The sequence below is a fragment of the Schistocerca cancellata genome, chromosome 3, assembly GCF_023864275.1.
Source record: "Schistocerca cancellata isolate TAMUIC-IGC-003103 chromosome 3, iqSchCanc2.1, whole genome shotgun sequence".
NCBI lineage: Eukaryota > Metazoa > Arthropoda > Insecta > Orthoptera > Acrididae > Schistocerca > Schistocerca cancellata.
This window is the reverse complement of record NC_064628.1, coordinates 865,768,103-865,790,688: the sequence shown is the minus strand read 5'-3', so window position 1 is coordinate 865,790,688 and position 22,586 is coordinate 865,768,103. Positions and strand designations below refer to the sequence as shown.

The following is a 22,586-nucleotide window of genomic DNA, read 5'->3' as shown; positions in this document are numbered from 1 at the left end:
CATGCTTTGACCCATCCGTAAAGACAGCTACATAGTTGTTGTGCACATTTAAAATGTCAGAAAATACCGCATTAAAACAGAAGCAGGAGTGCAATCTTTCCTGTACTGCACCAAATCTAAAATCACACTGGGCCTCTGCAATACCCATGGTAGCAGGTGGCTGAAACCCTGGATGGTCGACACCAAGTGATTTCAGCACATGGTGCACGCACATCCCAAATGGCATTGTTGCTCGTGGATGATTGGAGAAAAGGCGTTCCAGAAGCAGACAAGCAACAGTATGGCATGCAGGGAAATCGGATCTTTTAGGAACTTATATGCCTGACGTTCCATGAGCAGCTGCCGCCCTGATCGTGATCCTGGTGTTGGGGCAGGTCCTGTAAGCATCTGTGGCCAGCCTAATCACCTCATGGTGGTAGCGTCAATAATCATCTGGCAAGAAGGCCTCGCTGACCCATACACAGTGCTTCCATTATCGCACAAAAGCCCTATAAAGCTGGATCGGATGCTACATGTTCGCTCCCCAAGACCTATGGCTAAGGCACTTTATACTATTCAGCTCCTTCTGCGTTCTGGCTTTCAGATCTCTCAGGTGTAATAACCACAACTGGAGTCAAAACTGAGGCCCAGAAACCTCATTGAGTCTTTAAAACGTAAAATGGTGTTCCTCATACGCAAGTCATGTAAATTAAAAATACGACAAGAATGATTAAAATGAACACACTTATCTGCAGAAATCTGAAAACCAATCATTGCAGACCACCCCTCTAACTTTCACACTGTGAGTTGCAGCTGACGGTTCCGTTGCAATGCTGGAGGTGGAGCAGAGAACAGCAAAATCATCCACAAATAAGGAGCACTGTACAGGTCTCCTTACCGTAGACTGGTACTGCTTATGACTATGGCAAAGAGGGTAGCACTTAAAATACTGCCCTGAGGAACACCATTCTCCAGCTTCAAACGATCCGACAGCACATTACCAATTCGGGACCTGAAAAAGCACTTAGGCGGGACAACAATATGAAAGTCTGGAGGTGGGGGCACGAAAGCCCCATTGATGGAGATACTTGTTTCTGACGTTACCGTCTCTACTAGGGTCACGTTCTCCACAGTGGATCGCAATCACTGGAATCCATTCTGAGAGCGGGTAAGGAGTTTTCTGGTGTCTAAAAGCCAGGCGATGGTTAACAATGTGCTCCAGGGTCTTTCCAACACAGCTCCTTAAGGCGCTCCGGAACGCCCTATACTTGCAATGTTAAAATAACGGTTATAAATTACATCTTTCCTCACAAAGTATTTGAGGTAGGAAGTTGAACTTTTTACAGATTATTTATTGGAATATGGGCTACAACTTAACACAGGGATTTTACAAAATTTTTGTTCAGTTATTAAAGATGATTTTTTTTTCAATTGTAATGAAAATTCACAACATTTTTTGCAATTTTTTATTTATATATTCAAAAATATACAGTTTTTTGGAAAAAGGCTGTGTTAAATTATGCAGAAGGTACTGTGTAACATGTACTGAAAGTTTGAAACAAATATGTTTGGAAGATCCTTAGAAAACATGTAATTAGTATGAGAAAATAAAAGTTTTGGGAATCGAGCGACAAAGATTGGATTAACTTTTTAGTGCATTCCAGGTCCATAGGATGGATTATCTTCATCCTCTGCAAACTCCTCCTCCAGCTTCCTCTTGTTCCTCCTCCTGTTTACTCTTGCTTGTATTTCTAGACCCTTTACAGCCCTGTCTGCAGCCCGAAGGCGTTCCTTGTCTAAAGCAAGCAGCGCTCGTACCATGTTAGAATGTTATTATTTACAGTAATAACACATACCTTTGGCTTTCCAACATTTCTCCTTTTCTTAAAAGCCTTCAGAGGATTTCTAATAACTTTACTTTTACTCATTATTATACTTCAACAAAACAGAGACTCAATAAACAGAATTAATTACGAATATTTTCGAGATATCGACAGAGTAAATAAACATGAAACAATCGACAATCACACCAGCGATATATATTGAACCATCACAGGTTAGCCACAACACATACTTTATCTCACATCACTAAAATGTACCTGATGAACACGGACGTTAATAATAACACCATTTGACAGCAGTTTAACAGCGCCACAGTGGGTCACGCCCATGTAGAACACATTTCAAAAAAAATTTAAAAATAGTTGTAATCTTCGGAATTGAATAAATTATATATCTATTAAAAGGTAATAGTCTGCAGATTCAAAAAACGCAAAAAAGTAAAAATTGAACTTTTCATGATTTTGAGCCTTTCCGGAGCCCCTTAAGGCGACACTCAGTAATTACAAGGGCATGTGCGGTCCTTTCCTGGTTTGAGAAGGAGTATCAGAATTGCCTCTCTCCACGAGTTGCGAAAGTTGCCTGTCTGCCATAGAAGATTAAAACCTTCGAGAAGGATTTCCTTTGACGGTGCTAACAATTATCGTGAGAGGCACCCACATGCCTTGCTCATACTGTGGCATCAAGCAGTCAGGCCTGCAAGATGAGTGGTCTGCCAAGCGAGTGGATTCATTCTTATTTATCGAGTAACATGAACTCTCGTACTCACAATTAAGTTACAAATTATCCTCCTGTATGAACAATACGCAACGGAAACGCACATCTGACTATCAGTGATTTACAGAACTCAGACTGTTCACTACACATTGGCAATACCACATTTTCTTTATGTCTTTCATTTAACGGCTTTTATCAACACGTGGCCACCGCACTGAATATGAATGGCGCACACATTATAAATTCGGGACATCATGACAACATACAATTTGAAGGAATAGTCTACCAATCTTTTTCTTTTCACTATCTTATTTATTCCGATAAATTCTATAACCTAAACACACAAATTCTATAACCTACAACAATAACACATGAGAAATTCCGCCCAGTGGGCATGGCTTTACATTGGTGAATCTCTATATTATGGTCTCGTAATTATTTAACGCTACAGTGCACTTTCTGGATAGGATGGTGGATCTTTTATTATTTCTCACGCTTCGACTCTCACAATCATCATCACGAAACTTTCCTCCAGACCGAGCGGTACAGAAGGAACAAGCATAACCCACTAATCTTTTGAAACTACCTCGCTACTCTCCCATGCAAACCACACATACCTAAATTACATGACATACGCCACACTACAATATGCAATACTACACAGGGAATAGTCACAACATTATCACTGTCAGCTTTCCCACTTCAATTAATATTTATTCCAGTTTCACACGACACTGCCCCACTTCGTAATTCTACTTTCCTACTATGAACTCTGGAGATATATGCACGTCTTCCTGTGCAATGCAAGCCAAGTGGTGTTGCTGGATAGACGGCCGACTCACCTTGCTTCTCTCTCAGAGTTTGAATCTAGCGTCACACGGAATCATATCACGCAAAGTAATATTAAGAACATATTCATCACACACGCGAGTCCTAAACTGATACCATGGACGAGTACTTCTCTTTATCCTTTGTCTCATACACAGTTTTGAGACTCACACAGTACTCACCATGTGGAAGTACTCGTCTCTAATTTCAAATCCTGCACACGCCATTTCTTAAATATTTCAACTTATGGTACACACGCTATTTCTTAAATATTTCAACTTATTGTACACACGCTAGTAATTCAGCTTAACTTAAGCACACGGAAGTATTTCAACTTATTGCTACACGTGGTTTCATTGTGACCGTTGGTCACTTCCGAAGATTACTACAATCCCACTAATATTACCTGCCTGACGTTTAATTCTCCCCACAAAAGTTCCTGAAATAGAGAAATTATTATTTCAAACTACTCTTAAATATTCCACATGCATACCATGTCTCCACTCTTTTGTCTTTACGGAGCACAACTAAGACAGGTCTTAACAGCACAAGATCCAGCGGCAGAGTGCTGAAACATGGGCGTTCTCGAGGTCCTCTCGCACCTCTGCTGAAGTGGGGGAGCACCTTGCTACCGTATTGGTCAGCCACATTTCAGGCGCCCAAAGCTCAGGTAAATTTCATCTCTTTGGTCCCACCAAAGGTGGCCAAAGGATCGACTCAAAGATGATCATATATTCACATTCACTATCTGCGGTTAGCAGACGACCATACATTCATTCATTTCAAAAGATCTCACCAAACTGGCCGTAGGGATTTATTTTGTGGGAGTGCACATGTGATCAATTAAATAAATAGTCATTTTTTCCCACACTGGTATCCGGCTTTGCTGTATTAATTGAAATTGAGTTATTTTACAAAAAAAATGTGTTGTTCTGACAAAAATAATGAAGTATGTTGTACCTATTTTCAATGTCGAGCGGTACTGTACCCTTTCAATCGAAGCGAACAGTATCGGATTTGGTCGTGAGCGAGTGTAGTATCACGAGTCTCAGACTGTGCCGATTCCAGTTCCCACATGGAGAAAGGGTAGTTGTAAGATTCACAATAGTGGCATCTGAAGTCCAACTTGCCCCTCTCTGCAGTCACATGGCAGCAGCAAAACGGCGGATCCTGGTTGGCATTGGCTGTAGTTGCTGCAAAATGCTCTGCCATCATCTGAGCGGTGTCTGTAGGTGTTGTTTGGTGACACCCCAGTTTCAGTACCGCTGCTATTGGTAAACGACATTTTTTACCAGATGGCTTCCCATACTTTTGTAGAACAAGTGGAACAGTTGATAGAGTCCAGGAACGTTTGGTATTATATTTCCTGGCTCTCCATAGTTACGCATCGAGCCTTGGCCCTCGTGACACGAAAGACTGTGAGATTGTCTGTTATCAGGTGTCATTTAAACTGTCAAAGAGCCACACGTCTGTCCTGGAATCATGAACGGTACTCATCTGTTCATCAAGTACAGGTCGCCTCCTAAGAGAGATCGATAGGTCATCGGCGTGATGGAATACTCATGTGATGTGGTCCACCCTTCCTGGACACTGTCACGGTGTTCAAACACAGCCAGTTGGTTGAACAGCTTCCAGTTAGCCCAACTGATAATCCATTTCGGTGGCTTCTGTTCAAGCCATCCTCCATCAAGTACGTGGATCCACAATGGGAAGTGGTCACTGGAATGGGAGCCATCAGCTGCTTCCCAATGGGCTGAGTGTGCAAGGGCTGGAGAGCAGAAAGAAAAGTCGACGGCTGAGGATGACCCAACAGCAGCTGAGAAATGAGTGGAACTGCCCACACTGAGAAAGCACAGCCCCTGTGACATCATGAGGTACTCCAAGAAATGTCCCCTGGTGCAAGTATAGTATGAGCCCCATGAAATATTCTGGGCACTGAAATCACCCAGTAGGAGAAACAGATGGGTAGTTGTTCAATAAGACCTGCGAGAGCCTCATAGTGTATCATATCATGCGGAGGTGAGCAACTAGTGATGTTCTGACCCACATGAACTGCAACAGCTACTGACTGTAGATCAGTACCCAAGGAGAGAGCAGAAAAGTGGTATGTTTTATTGATAAATATAGCAACATCTCTCTTGGCTCTTTCCCCAGTAAGGTCATCCTTCCATGGAGGATATAGCTCGGTACCACGTGGGCACCAGTGGCTTTGAAATGTGTTTCCTGTGTGTTTCCTGTAAACACAGGGGTTGAGCCTGTGCCATGAGTTTCAGCTCTACCACATGAGTCCTGAACTCATTGATGTTCCACTTAGTATGGGAGCCATTTATCACAGGAACTGCACTTTCACTCAATCTTTCTGCCAGTGAGAGGAGCCCACAACAGGTGGAGGGTCAACCTTGGGGCAAAATAGTAGCCCTGGGTTGACTTCGAATTCCATTGGCTCTGAAGCAGAACCCCAGAACCGTCATGTTGAATGACGGACGGTCTACCATCTGTTTTCGCCTGTGGCGGAATCTTCCCATTTGCTTTCTTGGCCTGGGAGGGCTTTGTGGGAACTACCAAAGCAGCAGCAGAGGCGGTGCTAGATTTTTCCAAGACTCTGCCTTTGAAGGTACTGGGAGCTCAAAATCGTTGCAACATGCAACAATGTCTTTCTATGATGGTGACGGGGATGTGGGGCTTTGGGCTCTGAAACAACTGCAGCTTAACAAATACACTGACAGGTACTATTGCTGACACTAAAAACCTGTGTTTGTGTAGGAGCATTAGCTGTAGAAATGGGCTTCTTAAGGGCCAAACCAAAAGATGTAATGAGTGTGAGAGTTTGCATGGCCTTATAGATCTTGTTGGCTTCACCATACAGGACACATTTCGATGTTTTTAATTTATCGTATCTTCCTTCCACCAAGGAAGACACTGCAATTTCTACTCCAGGCAGGGTGTTCTCAGTGCAGTTTACACTTAGGAGACGGGGAGCAACCAACCCCAGCATGGGCAGCCTTGCCACAGCTTCCACAGCTGTCACAAGTGTCCTCACCATTACATCCTAAGGCGGCGTCTGCAAAGCGCCAACATTTAAAACAGCGCGTTGGGTTGGCGACATACGGCCATACACTTAGGCAAAGGAACCTGCCTTGATATGCTTCGGGAGTTTCATGCTATTGAAGGTAAGGATGAAGCTGTTAGATTTAGCTAGATACCCATCCACCCTTTTCACTATATTTTGCACATCAGCGATCCCTTTTTGAGACCCCCTCATCTTTCAACTCCTCCTTGGGAATGTGTACCAGATCTCTACATGACACAACACTTTCGTTGTAGTTCAAAGTGTTGTGGAGTTCCTTTTGTATGCGATATTCTCCAAGGCATTAGGTTGCCGGAGGTTTCTCACTTGTTGCAAACTAGCAGTTCCAATCAATAGCGTTCCATTAAGCTATCACGTGATTTCAGTGTACCTGCGATGCGCTCCAAACCTTTTTGAATATAGAAAGGTGGAACCTTCTCAAAACCGTCCTCTTTACGTTTCACAATCAAAAACACATTCTTACCAGCAGCATGCGTTCTGTAACTATTCATAGACAAATTCTGGCAGGCCGTTGTAACCGAGCGGTTCTAGGCGCTACAGTCTGGAACCGCGCGACCGCTACGGTTGCAGGTTCGAATCCTGCCTCGGGCATGGATGTGTGTGGTGTCCTTAGGTTAGTTAGGTTTAAGTAGTTCTAAGTTCTAGGGGACTGATGACCTCAGAAGTTAAGTCCCATAGTGCTCAGAGCCATTTGAACCATTGAAGACAAATTCTGTGTAACCCCTGAGCCTGGAGGACTGACTACGCCAGCTTCTTATTTGATTGGGTGGTAAGACTTACCAGCGGCTCACTTTTTCCCCTGGGAGGAGAAGAAGGAAACGTCCAGGGTTTCATTTCGGTCCCACCTGGATAGAGCCCCGAGTGCCTGAGTAAGCATTATACAACTGAAGTGCGACAGATTCCCCAGAGCTCGCTCGCTAACAACTGTTCCAACCCAACAGCCATGCTCATCGGCTAGCAGGACGCCTTGAGACTGAGGTTTTTTTTATAGAGGTTTTTACTGTTCTCGCGATCTGTGCGGTCAAGCCGAGATCCCCATTCCCTGAGGCACACAACGTTCCACAGAAGCGTCATGCAGTGGTAACTGAGGCATGCCCAGAGCTTACAGTGACAGGCGGCTGGCGGCGCTTACCACCCACCAGCTCAGGAACTCTGGCGTCACCAAGCCTGTACTCAGCAAACGAATGTTGATCCCCCGAGGGCCCTTTCTGTCTATACTTGTAGATTAGAAATTTACGACCTGTCTTTCGGAACTGGATTTTCATTGCTGTTTTACCAAAATATGTTTTACCTTATTGTAATACGCATCTTCTGAGGTTTTTGTGTCTCGTATGGTTTATGTGTGTCCATTGTCTCTTGAGTCGGCGCTCTGGACTCAAACTTCTTTCATACATCTTGATCGGAAGAGAAGGCAGGAATAGTACGCATTCAGGCTGTATGTCGTTAAGTTCTGAATCAAGATCAGGAAACATGAAATCTGGGGGAACGTTTGGAGCACCTTCATCAACTGCTACAGACTACGTTAGAATAGGTAAGGGAAGGGTAAATAAAATAACTGTAGCATAAAGATTGTGGAAAGAACCAGCCCTGATCGGATGTTTTGAAGCGGAACTTGTTAATGGCTCCATATACATGGAAAATACAGGGAGCGAAAGGCTATTTACAATTTGTACAGAAACCAGATGGCAGTTATAAGAGTCGAGGGACATGAAAGGGAAGCAGTGGTTGGGAAGGGAGTCAGACAGGGTTGTAGCCTCTCCCCGATGTTATTCGATCTGTATATTGAGCAAGCAGTAAAGGAAACAAAAGAAAAATTCGGAGTAGGTATTAAAATCCATGGAGAAGAAATAAAAACTTTGAGGTTCGCCGATGACATTGTAATTCTGTCAGAGACAGCAAAGGACTTGGAAGAGCAGTTGAACGGAATGGATGGTGTCTTGAAGGGAGGATATAAGATGAACATCAACATAAGCAAAACGAGGATAATGGAATGTAGTCGAATTAAGTCGGGTGATGTTGAGGGTATTAGATTAGGAAATGAGACACTTAAAGTAGTAAAGGAGTTTTGCTATTTGGGGAGCAAAATAACTGCTGATGGTCGAAGTAGAGAGGATGTAAAATGTAGACTGGCAATGGCAAGGAAAGCGTTTCTGAAGAAGAGAAATTTGTTAACATCGGGTATAGATTTAAGTGTCAGGAAGTCATTTCTGAAAGTATTTGTATGGAGTGTAGCCATGTATGGAAGTGAAACCTGGACGGTAAATAGTTTGGACAAGAAGAGAATAGAAGCTTTCGAAATGTGGTGCTACAGAAGAATGCTGAAGATTAGATGGGTAGATCACATAACTAATGAGGAAGTATTGAATAGGATTGGGGAGAAGAGAAGTTTGTGGCACAACTTGACCAGAAGAAGGGATCGGTTGATAGGACATGTTCTGAGGCATCAAGGGATCACCAATTTAGTATTGGAGGGCAGTGTGGAGGGTAAAAATCGTAGGGGGAGACCAAGAGATGAATACACTAAGCAGATTCAGAAGGATGTAGGTTGCAGTAGGTACTGGGCGATGAAGAAGCTTGCACAGGATAGAGTAGCATGGAGAGCTGCATCAAACCAGTCTCAGGACTGAAGACCACAACAACAACAAACATGGAAAAGAATTTTTCTGATATTACTCCGAATTTTCGAAAATGATTTGATCGTGCAGCACAATCACATTCATTTCTCACGAATTTTAATTAATTTCAAACACAGTCTGTCGCTGTGTTGTCCAGCTTGACGGAAGTCCACATTGTCCAAAATTACTCGGAATGATACAAAGTACATGGCTATACAACTATGTGACTCTAAGGAACAACATTTGCCATCCGGTTTCTTAAGCGAACATGGTTGGCAGTCATTAGTCTGTCAAGAGCTACAGTATCACTCAAAAGTAATTTTTAACTGAAGTAGTAGGTTGGTAGGCGTGTTTACTTGTACGCGGAATCCAAACATACTGCTTGTTCAGACATAAGACTGCTTGACCTCGCTACAGTTACATGTATTGAGTGTTTAGTATAGGTTAGCATGGACTTAAGCACAACGTTCCAAGGGGTCCGTAAGTATTTGGTAGAAGGGGAAGACTGCAACGTACCTAATTTCATAAATCGAATCTAATTCCAGTGTTCTTATTTATTTACAGTAATGCCTAAAACTAAAGAATATTCAGTGGATTTCAGACATAGAGTCAGGGTGAAACTCAGTCCCTCGTTGCGAATGTGTTTCGCATCCCACAACAGCTTGTGAATGTCTGTGCTCGGTTTGACAAGAAAAGGGGGACGATAGAGGACAATGCACGAAGTGGTCGGCGCTGAAAAACCACCCAGAAAGAAGACAGGATCATCCGAAGGCAATCAATGCCTGAGCCCAGAAAATCAACATGGGAAATATGTGACGTTCTACAAGTAACACACGGGGTACGAGGGATGAAGGCCCATGTTTTGACAATTAGACGTCGCTTAGGACGGGATTACACTATCACATTTCTTTGACAAAGAAAAATGATCAAATATTTGCCAAATTTCTTTGACAAAGATATTTGCCGTGGCGCTAAAAAGGTATATTACACTGTCATCATACTTGTCATCAAAGTTCAAGATGGTGGTCAACAACAACTTGTTATTATTCGATGCAGTTGCTTGTACCACAATTGTATTGTGAGAGATTTGGAAGATGGTGATGATGATGATGATGTTTGGTTTATGGGCGCTCAACTGCCCGGTTATCAGAGCCCGTACAAATTCCCAACCTCTACTCAGTCCAATCTCGCCACTTTCACGAATGATGATGAAATGATGAGGACAACACAAACACCCAGTCATCTCGACGCAGGTCAAAATCCCTGACACCGCCGGGAATCGAACCCGGGACCCCGTAATAGGGAGATTTGGAAGAGAAGCGCCTGAAAAAAAAAAGGAGGAACATACTTGGGTGAAGCCGTGGCTTTTACGTCCAGATAGTAAAAGCATTCAGCAAAATTTCTCACGAGAGCTACCAATGGAGGTCGTCGAGTCATATAAATTACTTACGAATGGATGAGAGTGCGTTTCAGTGTTTGCTCAGTAAAGTGGCTCCTCATATTACAAAGCCGAGTACCGAGTTGAGAAAAGCTATATGTGCGGAAGACAGGCTCAGCATAACACTGAGATTTCTTACTACAGGAAAGAGCTACTCTAGCAAGCAATACAGCGAGCACACTAACCAAAAAATTACATAAAGATGTGACGCGATTTATAAAACAGTAAGAGTGAAATATCTGACGGAAAATGTTTAGTACACTATATGGGCGTTAAGAGCTGTTTTTATTTTTGAATAATTTAATTAATAGAATTAGTGTTCCAACAACTGCAAAATCAATAAAAAGTACGAAACATATGAGACAATTTTTAACATGTGGCATCCAGAAATGAAAATTAAGCAAAGTAGAATGGAGAGATAAGAATGTTTTAAAATTATTTTTAAGTGTGTCCTCTTCCTTGAAACGTCCCCATTAGAAAAATTTATAAATGACTGTGCTGGTAAACTTCTACGTTATTTGATTTACAAACAGCTGAGCAAAACTGAACGTATTCAGACATTTCTCCCTTTACTTATTCTGACCATCACTAAACTGACACACAATATTTTTAGCGCAACGCAATCTGACTTTCAATAATCCACACAAAAGAAAGGCCCTGACTAACAATAACCTATACCTTTCATGCATCACTTACTTCACAAAAATCTTCGTTACTCGAACTACTGCAATGCAGCGAGCGCCAATACTGCCAGCTAAATAAAAGATTCTAACTACTGAAGGCACTGACTACTGATAGGCATAGTTAGCAAATGAAAGATTTTGATAGAGAACAAACAATGTATTTACCTTAATAGAGTTCAAAAGTCATAAAATATACATCAGTTCATGACATTCAGTCTTACAAATTTCGCCGGCCTGTGGCCGAGCGGTTCTAGGCACTACAGTCTGGAACGCGCGACCGCTACGCTCGCAGGTTCGAATCCTGCCTCGGACATGGATGTGTGTGATGTGCTTAGTTAGGTTTAAGTAGTTCTAAGTTCTAGGGGACTGATGACCTCAGAAGTTAAGTCCTATAGTACTCAGAGCCATTTGAACCATCTTACAAATTTCGTTTTTCTGACGGACACACGTCCAGATCGTCCGCTCTCAAAACTCTGCCATCTCTCTCCCCACATCCACCACTGCTGGCAGCTCACCTCCAACTGCCCAATGCTACACGCTGTTCACATCCAGCTGCCCAACACTACAATAGCGAATATTCCAACAATGCCAACCAGCCACAGATTGCACACGGCACAGTCAGTGATTTCAATGCAGAGCGCTACGTGGCGTTACCAACATAAAAACCTAAACAGCCTGCTTACATCCTCCGTCCTGGCTTGCTTTAAAGCCGCTTGGATGTTTCTAGATGTAGGGGTGGACGGCAGTAGATGGTTCAGATGGCTCTAAGCACTACGGGACTTAACATCTAAGGCCATCAGTCCCTTAGACCTAGAACTACTTAAACCTAACTAACCTAAGGACATCACAGACATCCATGTCCGAGGCAGGATTCGAACCTGCGACCGTCGCAGCAGCGTGGTTCCAGACTGCAGCGTCTAGAACCGCTCGGCCACAGCGGCAGGCTGGACGGCAGTAGCTGTGATTGTTGATTTGAAGTCGCCTGCAGCGCATCCCACCTGCCTAGCAATACACGATTAGTACATATCATGGCATGCACTATGCTCCTCGCTCACCGCCCACGCCAATCGAAGCAAGATTATTAAAAATTGCCGAAGGAACACATCAACAAAACTTTTCGGCCATGTTTGCAAATACACTACAGACGTAAAATAGCTGTAGTGATGCCAGCGCTCCAAGCGATTACATTTCACACTGCAGTGAACCGAAGACGAACGACTTTTACGATCAAATCTACGGTGAGGCCGTAGATTTGATCATAAATGGCTCTGAGCACTATGGGACTTACCATCTGTGGTCATCAGTCCCCTAGAACTTAGAACAAACCTAACTAACCTAAGGACATCACACACATCCATGCCCGTGGCAGGATTCGAACCTGCGACCGTAGCGGTCACGCAGTTCCAGGCTGAAGCGCCTAGAACCGCACGGCCACAACGATCGGCACATTTGATCATATTACCTTGAGGAAATGCGAGTTTTGACGAAGTTCCCTATTACACTCTCAAATGTCTATGACATAAATATTTGACATATCAACTTAGACAAATAACTGTGATAGTGTAATACCGGTCTCGGCTGCTATACAGTAGAACTGAACTGTAGGCGACCTTCTCGAGAACCTATAGTAAGTGCGAAAAACAGGAAGGACGGACTATATTTTGCTAAGGAGTGTGCACCATGGGCCGCTGAAGACTGGTCAAAAATTCTATAGAGTGATGAAAGAAAGTTTAATCTCTTCTCCTAATCCTCGATATAGTACGTTCGACGGTCGGAAAACAAGAGGGATGACAGAACGTACCAAGTACCCACCATGGAACACAGAGGAGGATGAACCATGGTGTGGGTCTTTCTCACGAAGTGGTGTAGATCCTCTCGCAGAAACTCATGTGGTAATGGGTAGTCTGAAGTATGGTGAAATATTAACAGACAATGTGATACCTCACGGAGGACAAAATACGCCACGTAATTGGCAGTTCCAGCATGACAATGATTCGAAGCACACTTCTGGTCATGTGAGGACATCTCTGAAGCAGCGCACAGTAAAGGTATTCGAATGGCCAACCCAAAGTATAAACCCCATAGAACGTCGTAGGGGCGAGCTGGAGAGAGATCTCCGGCAACAAAAACTGTTCCAACAGGGAAGCTTTCAACGGAAAACCGTGTGAGCAATGGTAGAAGATTTCTCAGGCACGGTTGGCCAAACTCGAGGATTCCATGCCATCCAGGTGCGCCGCGATAATACACGAAATGTGCTATGCAACCAATTATTAAGCCAAGAACACCATACATCAAGACTTCATTGTTGTTTTTCTTTCTTTGAGCCTGTGTAATACGTAATTAATACGTAATTCGTGTTTCATTTTTGACGCAGAGATTACAATGGTATAATAAGTGTTAGAAAATAAAGTAAACGTTATAAGTATTTGCTAATTAAGTTCTTTCTTTTCAGTTTTCTCACAAAGAATTTGTTTTCCGAATTTCTTATCTCTACAAAATACTTTTGAGCGACACTGTAAACAAAACGTGGTGGCTTCCTTTGATTTGATTGAAGAGCAAATCTGTGAGCCAAAAGTTTCACAACAGAGAGGATGTCCCCCGCCCCCCCTCCACCACCGCCATATTGTCATTTAAATCATAAAGGAAAAAGGTAAGCACTTGACGAAAGGATCTCCCCCTTAGTTCATTCCGAAGCCGTCTGGACCCAGTGATACCTGCTCTATGAGTGGATGGAACATTTTGCTTCCGCTGTCAAACCTCTCCCGAAGAAACAGTTTCTTTTCAGTTGTAGACAATCACTACTCAGTTTTTAGAAACCCGGAGGCGATAAGCTTTGTCAGTCGAAATCATGTAATGTATGTTTGCTTGTCACCACACAGTACTCACAAGCTGCAGTCTCTTGTTTCCTCCTTGAAGGCGATGTTACGAACAGTATCTCGAGAAAGAAAAACATAATATCCAATCACATCATCGACGCTCGCGGAACCTTGTTAATATCTGTTTGATCCGCAAAATGTCATTGTACTCCAAGCGGACGTGCCCAGGAAAAGAAAAAACTAAAATGTTATTTTAAACCCACCAGGATTTCTCCCGCGGGGATGCTTTTATCTTCTGTTTATTGAACTGTTGTGAATGACAAAGAAGCTCTTGAAGAGAGCACTCCGCCTGGCGCTCTTAGCTAGGAATGAAGGACTGCAGCGTTAGCCGAAAAGTTTTGAAATAAATCTCTGGTAAAGTTCACAGATCGAAAACAGGACGTGACAAGTAATAAACATACTACGAGGTGCATTCAAGTTCTAAGGCCTCCGATTTTTTTTCTACTTAACTACTCACCCGAAATTGATGAAACTGGCGTTACTTCTCGACGTAATCGCCCTGCAGACGCACACATTTTTCACAAATCGCCCTGCAGACGTACACATTTTTCACAACGCTGACGCCAGGATTCCATGACAGCGGCGAAGGCTTCTTTAGGAGTCTGTTTTGACCACTGGAAAATCGCTGAGGCAATAGCAGCACGGCTGGTGAATGTGCGACCACGGAGAGTATCTTTCATTGTCGGAAAAAGCCAAAAGTCACTAGGAGCCAGGTCAGGTGAGTAGGGAGCATGAGGAATCACTTCAAAGTTGTTATCACGAAGAAACTGTTGCGTAACGTTAGCTCGATGTGCGGGTGCGTTGTCTTGGTGAAACAGCACACGCGCAGCCCTTCCCGGACGTTTTTGTTGCAGTGCAAGAAGGAATTTGTTCTTCAAAACATTTTCGTAGGATGCACCTGTTACCGTAGTGCCCTTTGGAACGCAATGTGTAAGGATTACGCACTCGCTGTCCCAGAACATGGACACCATCATTTTTTCAGCACTGGCGGTTACCCGAAATTTTTTTGGTGGCGGTGAATCTGTGTGCTTCCATTGAGCTGCCTGGCGCTTTGTTTCTGGATTGAAAAATGGCATCCACGTCTCATCCATAGTCACAACTGACGAAAAGAAAGTCCCATTTATGCTGCCGTTGCGCATCGACATTGCTTGGCAACATGCCACACGGGCAGCCGTGTGGTCGTCCGTCAGCATTCGTGGCACACACCTGGATGACACCTTTCGCATTTTCAGGTCGTCATGCAGGATTGTGTGCACAGAACCCACAGAAATGCCAACTCTGGAGGCGATCTGTTCAACAGTCATTCGGCGATCCCCCAAAACAATTCTCTCCACTTTCTCGATCGTGTCGTCAGACCGAGGTTATTTCGGTTTGTTGTCACACGATGTTCTGCTTTCAATAAACTGTCGCACCCACGAACGCACTTTTGACACATCCATAACTCCATCACCACATGTCTCCTTCAACTGTCGATGAATTTCAGTTGGTTTCACACCACGCAAATTCAGAAAACGAATGATTGCACGCTGTTCAAGTAAGGAAAATGTCGCCATTTTAAGTATTTAAAACAGTTCTCATTCTCGCCGCTGGCGGTAAAATTCCATCTGCCATACGGTGCTGCCATCTCTGGGACGTATTGACAATGAACGCGGCCTCACTTTAAAACTATGCGCATGTTTCTATCTTTTTCCAGTCCGGAGAAAAAAAATCGGAGGCCTTAGAACTTGAATGCACTTCGCAAAGCGCACTCTTGAAGGGAAGTGCTAGCTCTTACTAATACGATGAAAGGTGCTTGTTTAATCACAACTTTCATTCTCCTCACATTATATCTTGTTTTCTGCTTGTCACGTTGCTTTCTTTTGCTGTACTCCATGTGCCTATGCTCTGAACAATTTCAATCAACCAATACAAGCTTTGTAGCAATCTCTCTGCTCAGTCACTGTGACGGTTTGTCAAGTCTTTGGCGAGCCGGTCTGCTCTCGTCCGACTGTATTCGGTCACGGACTGCTGGCCACGTGGGCTCCCTTGTATGAAGCGATTCAGCCATTCTGGCCTTCCGGTCAGTTCTGTGTGTTACTTGTTCTGGCAGAAGTCGAGGGGCCTTCATGCTGTTTGCTGTGTTCTGATCAGGAGAGGGGAGCTACCTTTGTCTTGCGGTTATCCATACTGCTGAGCAAATACAAGGCGTAAGAAACTAGATGAGTTAATTACTGTTTTTTGCCACTACGTTCAGTTTTCGTGGCGACGTTAGTTTAGCACTATTTACTGAAGATCATTCCGCGAGCAGGTTGCACGGTCCTGTGCAGCGAAACAGCGCCTCATGGGGTTGCTATTGGATAACTGGAAGCTACGTGTTGAATTTTGATGTTGTAAATTTAACCACATTGTCCTCTGCAGAAGTATAATGATAAGTTTTGACAGTCAGGCAGAATTATATGTTACGAATGTGACGTTCTTCTACTTGTAGGTACATTCATATCTGGGAATTGTGGATTCAAGTATTCCTACACGGCTGTTAAGTCATCTGTTTGTGTTTACCGATATTATACTGCTTTTCTGACTCACTTCTCTCGGGTCCAACTGTCATATATTTGTATTTCGTGGCATGCTGTTTGGTTGTCACATTTCTATAGTAAGTGAGAGAATGTCAAACCTCACAAGCGTTTACTGGAAGAAAGAGGGTCTTGCCATGGACAGTAGCACACCAAGTTTCATGGCACATAATATTTCTCAGTCACCTTATCGTTTTCTTTAGAGAACAATAAACTCAAAAGTAAAATGATATATTACTGGAAATATGTTGATGATGCCTTGCTGCTATTTGACGGAACGAAAGAGGAGACTGAAGAATTACTAGCAGTATTCAGTTCTTTCCACAACAATATAAAATTCACAATAGAACATGAGGACAACAAGAGCATAAATTTCCTGGATCTAAAAATCACCGACCACCAACAAAAACATAAGTTCAGCACACACACGAAACACATATACACCGACTTCACGATGCACAACTCATAATGCCGTCCCACTGAACAGAAACATGCTGCATTTAGGTCCATGCTACACAGTGTATACTCTCTTGATTTAGAAGAAAACAGCCTCAGGAGCGAGCTAGATACAATAAAAAGCATTACTATAAACAATGGCTACACAGCCAAAACACCTGACAATTTGGACAGACAAACACACAGAAGTATGACAACAAGTGGCCGCGCAGTGAAAGAAGAGAAAATATTTGCCAGTACCCGTACCTGGGACCCATATCGCAAAAAAAATCGCTAATATTTTGAACAAAAAAGCAAATGTAACAGTTGGATTATGACTATTAATAAGTTGCGAAACATAAGTGCATAACATAAAATCAAATACACAAAAATTCAACAACAGTGGAGTGTACAAAGTATAATGCCCCTGTTGTCCTGCCTACTGTGTGGGGAAAATAGGCAGAAGCCTCAAAACCTGTTTTCAAGAACACTTAAATGCTATCAGGCTCAACCACTTCGAAAAATCAGTTACTGCACAACATATGTTAGAAAGGAAACATACGAGGTGCATTCAAGTTCTAAGGCCTCCGATTATTTTTCTAATTAACTACTCACCCGAAATCGATGAAACTGGCGTTACTTCTCGACGTAATCGCCCTGCAGACGTACACATTTTTCACAACGCTGACGCCATGATTCCATGGCAGCGGCGAAGGCTTCTTTAGGAGTCTGTTTTGACCACTGGAAAATCGCTGAGGCAATAGCAGCACAGCTGGTGAATGTGCGGCCACGGAGAGTGTCTTTCACTGTTGGAAAAAGCCAAAAGTCACTAAGAGCCAGGTCAGGTGAGTAGGGAGCATGAGGAATCACTTCAAAGTTGTTATCACGAAGAAACTGTTGCGTAACGTTAGCTCGATGTGCGGGTGCGTTGTCTTGGTGAAACAGCACACGCGCAGCCCTTCCCGGACGTGTTTGTTGCAGTGCAGGAAGGAATTTCTTCTTCAAAACATTTTCGTAGGATGCACCTGTTACCGTAGTGCCCTTTGGAACGCAATGGGTAAGGATAACGCTCTCGCTGTCCCAGAACATGGACACCATCATTTTTTCAGCACTGGCGGTTACCCGAAATTTTTTTGGTGGCGGTGAATCTGTGTGCTTCCATTGAGCTGACTGGCGCTTTGTTTCTGGATTGAAAAATGGCATCCACGTCTCATCCATTGTCACAACCGACGAAAAGAAAGTCCCATTCATGCTGTCGTTACTCGTCAACATTGCTCGGCATCATGCCACACGGGCAGCCGTGTGGTCGTCCGTCAGCATTCGTGGCACCCACCTGGATGACACTTTTCGCATTTTCAGGTTGTCATGCAGGATTGTGTGCACAGAACCCACAGAAATGCCAACTCTGGAGGCGATCTGTTCAACAGTCATTCGGCGATCCCCCAAAACAATTCTCTCCACTTTCTCGATCGTGTCGTCAAACCGGCTTGTGCGAGCCCGAGGTTGTTTCGGTTTGTTGTCACACGATGTTCTGCCTTCATTAAACTGTCGCACCCACGAACACACTTTTGACACATCCATAACTCCATCACCACACGTCTCCTTCAACTATCGATGAATTTCAATTGGTTTCACACCACGCAAATTCAGAAAACGAATGATTGCACGCTGTTCAAGTAAGGAAAACGTCGCCATTTTAAGTATTTAAAACAGTTCTCATTCTCGCCGCTGGCGGTAAAATTCCATCTGCCATACGGTGCTGCCATCTCTGGGACGTATTGACAATGAACGCGGCCTCATTTTAAAACAATGCGCATGTTTCTATCTCTTTCCAGTCCAGAGAAAAAAAATCGGAGGCCTTAGAACTTGAATGCACCTCGTGTCATCAACAGTCTAGAAAACAATTTGGTAGCACTAAACCTATGGTAAGGTCCTAAATCTCTTAGAATAACTGGAAATATATCTCCACTAAATAAAAAAAAATGGAATCTATGTTAAATGAACAAACAGATTTCGCAAGCCACACATATTTAAGTAATTTCAAAGACCATTTCTAAAGTTATGCCCTGCATTTTTCAACTGTTTAATAATTAGATATGTGCCACTAAGAATAAATTCCTTTTTGCTCACACCATGTGCAACAACGTCTGTGAAGTGTTTACAAACATTTGTATGCAAATGTGCCCCTTCAGTGAAGCGATATGCATGAAGAGGGTGGAGAAAAGAATGTGTGATGGTGTTAAAAACTAAAAAAACGATTTTCTTGGCTTATGTGGTAAGTTTACACTGTTTATTTTTTCTTCTATTTCGCACATGTTTTCCGCATTTGACTTACGAAATTCATAACCTAACATCAAATCTTTTCATGACAGGAATGTGCATGTCGCCTCATTCATGTGCGCCGGTCGGGGATTAGAACCTGGGACCTCCTGCATAGTCGGCAGGTGCGTTAACCACTGCGCCATCCGGAACACAGCATTATCGCAACTGTGCGTACTATCCCGGCTGATCCACATTCCCATCGAGCGCCACCTGTCCGCTGACCCAGTCCACTTCTTCGTGTAATATGCTCTGTGAGATTCCCACAGCAGGTCGGACGTATTTGTGTATTCGCACTGAAGAAGATAGATCCACTGGCCAGCTAGGCCAATGAAATTACACGAATGCATGGTGCCTGTTCTTTCCGACATGTCCGATAACGCTGTGTCCAGGATGCCGTAGTGGTTAACACACATGCCCAGTAAGCAGGAGATACCGGTTTCGAATCCCGATTCTGGTACACATTTTCACTCGCTGCATAATGTCGCGATGCAGCTGCCAGCTGTGATTGCCTTCCTTTCTCCCCCTATCCACCTTCAATTTACATATAGAGTCCTCCTTGTAGAGAGTTTTCATCAACTTGGTTCCTAGCAGTATTTAGCATCTGCGTTTGTGGTTAACAGTTTTGAAACATATAAAGTACACCTTGCCTAATACGCATTTGATGGAACTGGCCGCAGTTCTGGAAATTCTTTTTTCCAAACTGGACAATACACTTGCAGGCTTCTAGCCCGATGTGTGGTGTTCTGAATATTTAATTTACTTCTCGCGGGATTTGTCACACTTCCATCCATTTTGAACACACTACTTACACAACGAAATCAGTCCTAAAACGTATAGTACACGATGAATTACGATAAAGTGTTGAACCTCCTCCCGAAATGAACGAAACCATCTCTCTTCTTGCATGGAGAGGAAGTAGACAACGCAGTTCTGCTTATGACGTCACACACGTTTCAATTACCATCATATGCGTGCGCCCTAGTGTGGAAAACATAATCTGCGACGTAAAATTTGGTACAGGAATATTAAAAAATGTAAGTCATTATGCCTCACTTTGAAACTCGGACCATTTGGCGTATGGTTAAGAGCTTGTACCGTACCCGGAACAAAACGGGAAAGTTAACTACTATTGCAGCTAAAACCGTATGTCTGGGAACACTAATTCTGATGAACAGGTTCTCACCCGTTGAGCTGCCCCTAAACGATGTTAGTGATAACCATTTCTACTGTGCGTGTTGTTAGGTTAAAGTGCTGAGCCAGTTAGGCCGAGGTGTTTTGCGTCGTTGACTGCTGTTTATGGGAGTGTTGAACTACGTGCACTGACTCACGGTTACGATATTATGTACGACGGAGTATCAGTCTTTACAGTTTCACTTGATGATTATTGGTTTTGTAAATTGAGTTTATGGCACACACAGAACATAACTTCCTGCCAAGCACCTACAACAACTTCCAAGCGCTAGCCAAAAATAAACTGTTTTACATAACAAAATAATTACTTATCGATAATCTTTTCCGAAGTTATCTTGAAAATCCATGTTTAACAAATCCAATTCAATGACTTTAGGCATAACTGTAAACTGAGTAACCAAATTTTGAACTAAATTCATCTTATGAAAAATAATTAAGTTCTATGAAAACTAAGAAAATTAGTATTATCTACCTTAGATTCATGTTTAAACACATAGTCTGTGTATAAAATTGCTTTATTTATGTCATTAAAACTATATGAAATACGAGGTTATAATTGTGCGTAGTGAATTGGGGAGTGTATCGAGTAATCCAGTTAGTAACGAAAAATCAGTTATTAACGGGTTCCACTGCAAGTTACATTTTAAAAAACACGAAATCACTGTCGTCATTCGACAGCTATAACCGTTATCTTTACTTGCACACGTCAAACAATTCTCCACATTATCCTCTATACCTTAGCGACAACCGCCGCTCGAAAAATTTACTCGTTTAGAGTGTATTTGCGGTGACCTGTCTCAACTCTCTCGCCATGTATTTAATCCGTGGTGGTGGTGCGCCATCTGTTTGTAATCACGGGTACTTGAGAGCACCATGTCTGAATGCAAATGGGTGGGAGTATTACATCGCACTGAATAACTGATTAGTGGGTGCTGCAAAACGCTTCCTTTATGTTTGTGGAGTAGCTTGTGAGGTGGCTATTCTGTTTGTGATTGAACTGCTAGTACAAGCAGAATCACCATACCCAGAACCGGTAAAACTATGTCTTATTACAGAGGCAATTACGACACAAAAAATCAATTAATAAACGCCATCAGTTAAAGAAAACAAAATTACATGAACAAGCACATGCTTACATTAATCGCACAACAGGAAATAATGTCAGTAACTGAACAGCAGTAAAAATGAGAATCACTCACAATTTCCTAAAAAAAATATAAAGAGTTGTTGCAAGAAACTTACAGTTGATCACTGTGCGATAGGAATGTAAGCCTCCTACTGTAATTATAATAGTTAAATGTGGAGCACTGAATGTCTGCTAGCAATATGACTTACGATCGGTAGAATGATGCTGTAATTTGAATGACTTGAATAGGTATGGTTTGCCAAGACATGCTAGATACCTCTGTTCGAGACAGATTGTAAGCACTCCGTCTTCAGGCCACGAGTGGCCTACCGGGACCATCCGACCGCCGTGTCATCCTCAAGGAGGATACGGATAGGAGGGGCGTGGGGTCAGCACACCGCTCTCCCAGTTGGTATGATGGTATTCTTGACCGAAGCCGTTACTATTCGGTCGAGTAGATCCTCAATTGGCATCACGAGGCTGAGTGCACCCCGAAAAATGGCAACAGCGCATGGCGGCCTGGATGGTCACCCATCCAAGTGCCGGCCAGGCCCGACAGCGCTTAACTTCGGTGATCTCACGGGAACCGGTGTATCCACTGCGGCAAGGCCGTTGCCAGACAGATTGTAAAATATTCAATAAATATACTTGTGCAAGATCGTCAGTGGCATTCCTCCAACCAGCATCTCTTGTCAAGACTTGCATTTCTCTTAAGGACCACGAATATAAGAAAAATTAGGACTCATTTCAGAGGCTCTGTTTGCGAATGTAAGAGGAAGAAAAGTGACTAGTACTGTAAACTGGGGTGTAGTGGGTCAAAGTTTGAAGTTTTCTTAAGAAATGAGAACTTTAAAGAGTAGTGAGAATCTGAAAGAAAAAAAAAAGCTGGTATGAACT

At 43.1% G+C, this 22,586-nt stretch overlaps 1 pseudogene; it reads right to left on the bottom strand.

Annotated features, from left to right (window-relative positions):
• Positions 1-22,188: 22,188 nt before the first annotated feature.
• On the bottom strand, positions 22,189-22,306 carry LOC126177528 (5S ribosomal RNA; annotated as a pseudogene).
• Between the last annotated feature and the right edge of the window lie 280 nt (positions 22,307-22,586).